Below are 9,292 nucleotides of genomic sequence, written 5' to 3'. Positions count from 1 at the left end.
ACTGTAATCCTAGCACTAGGGAGCCTGGGGCAAGAGAATCTTGAGTGCAAGGCCAGGATGGTCTACTTGTAAAGTCGCAGGCCAAGTTAGGCCACCTAAAAAGACCCTTTTCTGTACCCTCTTCTCCCTGATCAAAACACATACCAATTAAAAATAATAATAAAGGAGAAGAAAAGATAAATAACTTAGTGTTCATCCTGGACTTTATTTGAGTGTGTTGATTTTTAAGCATTGGATACTATTTTCTTTTAATTTCTTAAACTCATAGCAGGGCAAATAATATACATGAGTAGCTCAGAAATAGCAAGTGGGTTCTCTTGCTGCCATTCCTGTTTTCTGAGTCACAAGTTGAAACTTTTTTTTTTTTTTTTACTGGGCAAAACAGCAGAACTCTACAAAAGCTATCTCCTTTGACTTGTGGTGGCTGCTTGCTGACGAGACTGAGTAGTGGCTAAACCAAATCATTCTCAAACCCTACTGGGCCTGAGCTTTTTGGGGATTCAGTCTGTCCTCTCTGTGGAGATCAGTGTCCTGCAGGCTATACTGGGACAGAACAGAGACCTGGAGGTAAGCTCTGGAAGTGGGTAAGCTCGAGAAAGCTGGGATTTCAAGGACCCTGGTTTCCCTGTGGATAGGAGTGGACTGTTTACATAAGTGACCCTGAGCAGAAAAGGCAACCAAGCAGGGATGGAAATGTCCCCATCCCAATCTCCACCTGGAGCTCAGGGGTCAATTCATGGATGAGAGCCTTTAGCCTCTAGGGCAAAGGATGAACCTGCTTTTGCCAGGAGGAAGCCACTCTCTAAGCTGAAGACAGAGCAAGGTTCTCGATGCTGCTGGGGAAACCACAGGATCTCCAGAGTGAAGAGAAGACACCCATCATTGTGATTCTGAAATCAAAAATAATCCCCACATCCCCGAACCTGTCAGCAGACATTCAAAAATTTTGGAAACTTTTGTTGTTCCTTATTTATTCTGGGTGTTTTGAGACAGCTGCCTCTCACAATGTCAGTAAGCCCAGTCTATACATTGTGACCCTCAGCTTCTATAACACTGGAGAGTACAGGCGTGAGTCACAATGCCTGCAAAGTCGGGTTTTTCTTTTAAAAGCAAATGGCCACACCTTGGCTCTGTGGAACTCAACCATCTGGCCACCTCTCGGGTCCCTGTGAGGGGAAGCCACCATCACCTCCTCCTGTCTGAGAGTCATTACCTTCATCTGACAGACTGAGCAAAATAACATATGAGATGCGTTCTCCCAACCCACAAGTGCTCATAAATGTAAATTGTGATTATTTTAAGCCTGACACATCCGAGGGTAAAGATTAACCTCCCTAAAGTCCTATGAAAATCAAAATGGCTGTCATCAGCGCCATATGTTTATGTATGTCACTTATAGGAGAACATCCAGACCCTCTCTTTGGGCCTTTTTTTTTCTCCTGGCTTTATGCATGATTTGAACAAACTTGATTTCTAAGTTGGCAGATCAATTACAGAGGGGAGAGAGGCTGCCTGAGATACTCAGATAGCAGTCTGAAGTAAAAATTGCCCAACAACCGTATACAGAATACATACACATGCATTATGTTGGTATAAATATGTATATCCAAGTAGTTAAAACCTGTGCTTTCTTCACATTTTCCATCTTTATTTAATATCCTTTTATGATTCCAGGATTCTGTTAAGGGTATCACAGGACTTTTAATTGCTCGGTGTCCTTGGACCACCTTTCTACACTGTACCCTTTGGAAGGAATTCATGACACAGCCCCACTTCCACAAAAGGGGAAATGCCTCTTGTACATCATTTAGAGTTTTTCTATGCAGAAGATTTCTGTCTTCTCTACAGATTTATTTACTTAATCATTTATTGATATCAATGTGTCCTCATGGATATTTATTTTCTTTCTTGGGATTAAAATTGTTCAGATAGTCCTAGCTTTGGAGGCTTTGAGTCCTTCCAGTTGGCTCCTGTGCCCTTGTGTTGGATCCTTTCATTGTGCAGTTTCACATCGTTGTCCTTGTTTTGTTTCAAACATTTCCTTCCTTTCTGGAACGCTCTCTAGGCTCATTTTGTCTGTTTCCTGCCTGAGTCGTATAGGCAGTCCTTTCATCAAGGGGTCCTGTGCCCTTTTGTCAAGGGGTCCTGTGTCCTTTCGTCAAGGGGTCCTGTGTCCTTTCGTCAAGGGGTCCTGTGTCCTTTCGTCAAGGGGTCCTGTGTCCTTTCGTCAAGGGGAAGGGTGTCAGAAGCAGGTTCTGGAAGGCACTAAGTGTGCGCTCATTGCTATGAGGTCATTGCTATGAAGCTGTGACTGGGCTTAGGGCCCCTCAGCCAACAAAGCATGTGTGCCTGTGTTCAGATTTCCATGAATGATTCTGGAGGCAGCACTGTTGTCAATATTGACTTAAGCTGAGTTCTGACAGATGTTGGCGTCCTCTACACACAGACTGTTCTAAGCCCCTTACCATCTTATCCCAGCCCAGAGGGCTGCCTGCTGTCAACTCCTGCCTTTATTGATGGTTCAGGAACTGTGTTTATTATGCACATCCAAGTCAGGGTTGTTCATCTGAACCTCCTGGAGGGGAGGGGCAGCTCTGTCAGTGACAACAATTTCTGTGAGGTCTTCCCCTGCCTCTCCTGTGCCTTTATTCCTTTCTTCTCCCAGATTCCTCTCATTTACAAAGCCACTTTGCTTATACTGCCTTCATGTTCCCTTACTGATATTTTTTTGAAGCCCCAGTTTGGGGGATTCATTGATGTGCCTTCAAGCTAACTGATCAGCTAACCAGATCTTCTCCTGAGTCCATCTAAGGCACTCTTTACTTCTATTACATTTTTTTTTTAATTTCTAGTATCCCCTTCTTTTTCTTGTTCTCAGAATCCCTAACCTTCTGACTATTCTATGCTTCCATGTTCCCTCCTTTTTCGTTGCAGTCCTCCACAGCTTACTTATCTTAGGTTCCTTGTCTGGAACCGGGAGAGATGGCTCAACAGTTAAGGGTGTGAACTGATCTTGCAAAGGAGCTGAATTCATTTTCCAGCACACATATCAGGCAGTTCACAACTGCCTGTAAGGCCAGCTCTAGGGGAATCTGATGGGTGCTTCTGGCCTTTTCCAGCACCTGCACACGGGAGCATCCACAGGTATACATAATTAAAGTAAATCTTAAAAAACATTCCTTCCAAAATCTATGGCGTATATGACACTAGAATTGGTGCTAATGCTTGCTTTGTTTATATAGACCATTTGCATTTATATATACACATATATACACATATACATATATACATATACACATATATACATATATATATACATATATTCATTGGTGTTTTCCTGAATGTATGCCTGGGTGAGGGTATTAGAAGTCCTGGAACTGGAGTTACAGACAGTTGTGAGTGGACATGTGGAGGCTGGGAATTGAACCCAGGTCTTCTGGAAAAGCAGCCAGTTCTCTCAACTGCTGAGCCATCTCTCCAACCCTATTCACACTGCTTTTTAACATGCTTTGTGACTTTGCTGTCATACAGATATGACCTGTAGAGTCTTAGAAACTGAGGTAATAGTCTAGTCTGAAGTTTCATATTAATCTGGCTAGCTGGGTTGTATTTACTGATTTGCTGGAACTGGTTATAGGCACCTGGTCTCTATGTTTGGAGAATTCCTAGGAACACCTCCTTATACAGAGTCTGGACCTTGATGCTCTCAGCTATAATCTATACTGGAGCCCCGTTGCCATGGTGATAAGGTATGCGGGGGTGTGTTATGACTTTCGTTGTTTAACCTCAGTATTTCAGCGGACTTGTGTCACTAGACTGTGACCTTCACAAATGCATCTTAGCTTCTGCCTCCCTTTGGATGAGACAGGAATGCTAACAGACCAGAGTCGGATAAAAATCTATCCTCCATGTAAGCTGAACTTCTAGTAATGTCTTTTCTCTTCAAGAGTTGCCTTTGCTGCAGGGACATTCTGAACATATTTCGTTTTTGTTTTTGTTTTAAAGAATCTTCAAAATTCTCGCATGTCATGTGATTTCTCCTTTCCCATTTTCCCCTCCAAAAAAAAAAAAAACCAAAAACAACAAGAACAAACCCCTGTTGTCTCCCCTCTGCCCCTCCTCACCACCCTCTCCTGCTTACTGGCCCTGGCATTCCCCTACACTGGGGCACAGAACCTTCACAGGGCCAAGGGCCTCTCCTCCCGTTGATGACCAACTTGGCCATCCTCTACTATACACATGCTGCCAGAGCCATCAGTCCCACCATGTGTACTCCTTGGTTGGTGGTTTACTCCCTGGGAGCTCTGAGGGTATTAGTTAGTTCATATTGTTGTTCATTCTAAAGGGCTGCAAACCCTTCAGCTCCTTCGGTCCTTTCTTTAACTCCCTCATTGGGGACTCTGTACTCAGTTCAATGGATGACTGTGAGCCTCTACTTCTGTATTAGTTGGGCACTGGCAGAGCCATTCAGGAGACAGCTATATTAGGCTGGAGTGCCCTTCCTTCAGTCTCTGCTCCATAGTTAGTCTCTGAAACTCCTTCCATGGGTATCTTGTTCCCCCTTTTAAGAAGGAATGAAGTGTCCACATTTTGGTCTTCCTTCTTCTTGAGTTTCTTGTGGTTTGTGGATTGTACTTCGAGTATTCCGAACTTCTGGGTTAATAACCACTTATCAGAGAGTGCAGACCATGTGTGTTCTTTTGTGATTGGGTTACCTCACTCAAGATGCTATTCTCCAGATCCATCCATTTCCTTAAGAATTTCATAAATTCATTGTTTTTAATAGCTGAGTAGTACTCCATTGTGTAGATGTACCACAATTTCTGTATCCACTCCTCTGTTGAGGGACATCTGGGTTGTTTCCAGTTTCTGGCTATTATAAATAAGGCTGCTATGAACATGGTGGAGCATGTGTCCTTATTACATGTTGGAGCATCTTCTGGGTATATGCCCAGGAGTGGTATAGCTGGGTCCTCTGGTAGAATTATGTCCAATTTCCGGAGGAACCGCCAAACTGATTTCCAGAGTGGTTGTCCCAGCCTGCAATCCCACCAGCAATGAAGGAGTCTGAACATATTTCATAATGAACATTTTCCTCACTTTGCTGCCAAAGCTATAGGGGACTCTTTCTTGGTTCTTTCTGGTGAGAATTTGGCTGAATTCCTGGGGTAAAGCCCATGACAGTGTGGGAGTTCATGGTCAACCTCCAGCTGTTCCTGGAGTTCCAGCTACATCTGCAGCAGGCAGACTGATCTCGGCTGGGCTCTTCGGCAATGCCTGTTTAAGTAGGTTTTAGAGGGGAGATCACTGCACTGTAACCTCAATTCCAAGAAAATTCAATGAGTTTTGTTTTCCCAACTTTTTTTTTATTTTAATTAATTTATTTATTAGGTGTAAGCACACTGTAGCTGTCTTCAGATGCACCAGAAGAGGGAGTCAGATCTCATTATGGATGGTTGTGAGCCACCATGGGGTTGCTGGGATTTGAACTCAGGACCTTCAGAAGAGCCATCTCTCCAGCCCCCAACTTTTTGGTATTTATAAAGGCAGGTGTGATACCTGCTAACTCCCAAAGCCTTCCACACCAGCAATGAACCCAGAAGTCTGTTGGTTTTATGGTTTTCAATAAAAGCACAAAATTCAAAATATAGGCAGTTCTTTATATCCATGGTCATGTGTCTCCGAATCCAGCCAACCACAGTGTGGTAGTTTAAGAATGCCCTCCCCTCTCCTTATGTCCAAATGTCCAAATACTTGGTCTACAGTTGGCAGCACTGTTTAGGGAAGTTTAGGAGGCAGTATGTCAGTGGGGTTGGGCCTTGACGTTGCAAAGCCTAATATCATTCCCAGTGTGTTCTTTGCTTCCTAACTGCAGTTTAAGATGTGACCATGCTCCCAGCTTCTGCCCTAGCCTCCATGTCTGTTTCTTGCTGGCATGCCATGCTTCCTTACTGTGATGGACTCTGTAAGTCAAATAAATCCTTCCTTCTATATGTTGCCTTACTTACGGCGTTTATCACAGCAATGGAAAAGTAACTGATACACAGAGGTTGAAATATGTATTTAATTGCATCCAAGCTGAGCATGTTATGATATTTTTGTCATTATTTCCAAATACAGTAATAAGAACTGCTATTTGCCTAGTGTTTCCATCAGATGGACAATATACTCAATCTTGAGGTGGTTTAACGTCTGCTGAAGGATGGGTATGGATTATACACAAGTATGTGGCATTTTATATGAGAGGAATTGGGCATCAGCTGATTTTTGGTACCCTGTTTGGGGCAGGAACAGGAGGACGCCCTGGAACTGATCTCCATGGATACTTAGAGATGGTTATGCATTGTTAACATTCTGGATCTACTTAGGAAAGGTCAAGGCATCCTAAACATAAAATCCTGCCAATAACAGAGTACTATGATAAGCACCCTACTTTATCAAGAAAAGCCCAAGCTGCATTCTACACACTCCAGCAGACAAAGCAAAGAAGAAAGGGTTCATTTCGAAAGCCCACAAGAATAATCATTAAGCTTTGTCCACAAGGGTTCAGCCTTGAACCCTTTAAAATCTATCATCCTTCTATGGTGCTGGCTCACCACTCTGGCTCAGTAGCTGAGGAGCATCCTTTTGGCTCTTATGTAAGGAAACATAGACATTAGAAACACACATGTAAATCAGCCTCCATGGAAGTGGCCCCAGAGACAGACCGCTTCTGGTGTCAGAGTGTCAGGGTCTCTGGTCCAATCGCAGGGGGGTTCAGTCAATGCTGCTTTGACCTGGAACTTCTCCACATGGCTCTTTCCCTCTCTGGCTGAGAGCCCTCCCCTTCAAGAGTCCTTCCTCTCTGCTAGGTTGCTGAGGCCAAGGTTCTATACCTAATGTGCTAATGAATTCATGGAGCTGCCTGGTGAAACGAGGCGACAGGAGGTGCTGCAAAAGTTCCCTTTTTCTCTCTCTTAAAAAAGGTAGCCTTTCTTTTTATGGGTGAGCCTCTGTGCACACATACACAACGCCATGCTGCCCTAAATAGTCAGGGTAAATTTCCCATCTCTGGGTTCTCAGGATGCTCAAGGTCTGGCCTGCTTTCTGCTCTTCTCCTCCTGAGACCAGCCTTCTTTCTTCACATTTAGGCTTGCTTGGCTTTTTTCTTGCTTCAACTGCTTCCATTCCTCACAGTTGACATTAAAAACTTCTCTGTCCTTCTAGACTGACAGCCTTTATGGCAGCATCTGACTCTGCCTCCTTTTAACTCATATATTGCCCACTGCCTAGAATCTGCAAGGACCTGCATAAACACACTCAGCGATGCTTATTGTCTCTACTTCCTACTTCTCTATTAATAATAGAGAGCAGGTACTAAGTACTTAATACATACTAGGTGCTCTTTTAGGTTCTATATATATATGTACATATATATAGTCATTTAATCTTGTCTTAGTTACCTTTCTTTTTAAAAAAATATTTATTTATTTGTTTTATGTGAGTACACTGTCACTGTCTTCAGACACACCAGAAGAGGGCATCTTATCCCATTACAGATGGCTGTGAGCCACCATGTAGTTGCTGGGAATTGAACTCAGAACCTCTGGAAGAGCAGTCAGTGCTCTTAACCACTGAGCCATCTCTACAGCCCCCTTAGTTACCTTTCTTGTTGTTTGACAACAATACCTTGACAAATGCAACTTCAGAAATAAAGGGTTTCTTTTGGCTCACAGTTCAAGGTTGATGTCCATCAAGGTAGAGAAGTCACATGGCAGAAGCTTATGGTGGCTGCTGACATTGCATAAATAGTCAGGAAACCCAAAGCAATGAATGTGTGCTCTGCTCACTTTCTCCATTTTATACAGTCCAGGGCTCTAGCCCAGGGAATGATGCTGCCCATAGTGGATGGGTCTTCCCATCCCCCATGAATTTAATTAAGATAATCTCCTGGAGGCACATTCAACCTCTCTTGTAGTTCTAGATCTCATCAAGTTGATAACTGAGATTAATCATCACAAATCCCAACAAACAACAGATGAGACATTGGTGGAAAGGTCAGGTGACTGTCCCAGGTCACAGAGCCATTGAGTCCTAGTACAGCTGTAGCTCAGTCTGTATCTGGACCCACTATCTCCTAAGCCTCCTGGCTTCATTGCCTCCTGTAATGCTTGTGAGACCCTGAAATGATTTGTCCGTTTGGTCCTTTGCTGTTGCCTCTGCCAAACAACTGTTGGGATGCAAGGCAGCTTTCCCTTTGCCACAGGATTTTGTCTGTAACTATAACAACATCACCAATGAGCTGCAGTTTTTCTTCCTAGCCAAGCAGTTCTTGTTCCTCTGGGAAGCCCCAGGTGTGTGTGTGTGGAAGGCATAGCAGAGAAGAATAGTTCAAATGGGCTTCTTTTCAAATGAGATGCCTGGGGAAAGGGGAGATTCATGAGGACGGTGAATAGCAACATTCTTACTCTGATCATTTCTCATCTTACTCTCCAGCTGTCAAGGCTGAGACCATGTGACTTCTCCTCTTCTAGGCTTCTGAGCCCCATCTGTCCCATTAGAAGGCGACACAATGTTCAGCACACGGAAGCACAATCATAAGAGTTGCTTTTTGACCTTCATTACAGGGCTAGGAGAGGGCATTGACAACTGTGGTCCACGCGCCACCCTCAGCAACATTTATCTCAAACAGCTTGAGAGGGTCCCAGCCCCTCTAGGCCTACTGTCAACCAGAGCTCCTCATACATTAGTATGCATATGAACTATTGGTTGTCATGTAAAAATTTTAAAACTACTCTCTCCACAAGCTAAGTGAAGGCTAAGGTTTTGCCTTTTGAACAAGGAGCGTCTCCCAGGAGATGCTCACCCTGCTGTGTGGGACCATAGTTTGGCAGTAAAGGCCTGGGTGAGCTAAACTTGTTCTAGCTGCTTGGCTGTTTAAGAGGTTGACGCTGCAGGTATGGAAACAGACTTGAGTTTTGCTCTGAACACATAACAGCAATGACATCAGCTTGGGGGAGGACATGGGCCATGGTGGTGCAAATGCTGCTGCTACTGGCAGTGATTACAGTAGTCATGGGGATGGTGGTGTTTATGAAGAAGGTGATGGTCGCGGTCATGGTGACCATGGTGGTGGTGGATGATGGTGGTAGAAAAGGTAGTGTGCAGTCATGGTGTACTGGGGGTGGTGGTGGAGACAATATAGAGAGATTGATGGTGATGGTGCTGATGGTGGTGTGGGGGAAGGATGGTGGAGGTATTCAGAGAGATGATGGTGGTGGTGCTGATGGTGGTGTGAGGGAGGGATGGTGGA

This window comes from Mastomys coucha, unplaced genomic scaffold, assembly GCF_008632895.1.
Source record: "Mastomys coucha isolate ucsf_1 unplaced genomic scaffold, UCSF_Mcou_1 pScaffold6, whole genome shotgun sequence".
NCBI classification, from domain to species: domain Eukaryota; kingdom Metazoa; phylum Chordata; class Mammalia; order Rodentia; family Muridae; genus Mastomys; species Mastomys coucha.
This window is presented reverse-complemented; position numbering follows the sequence as displayed.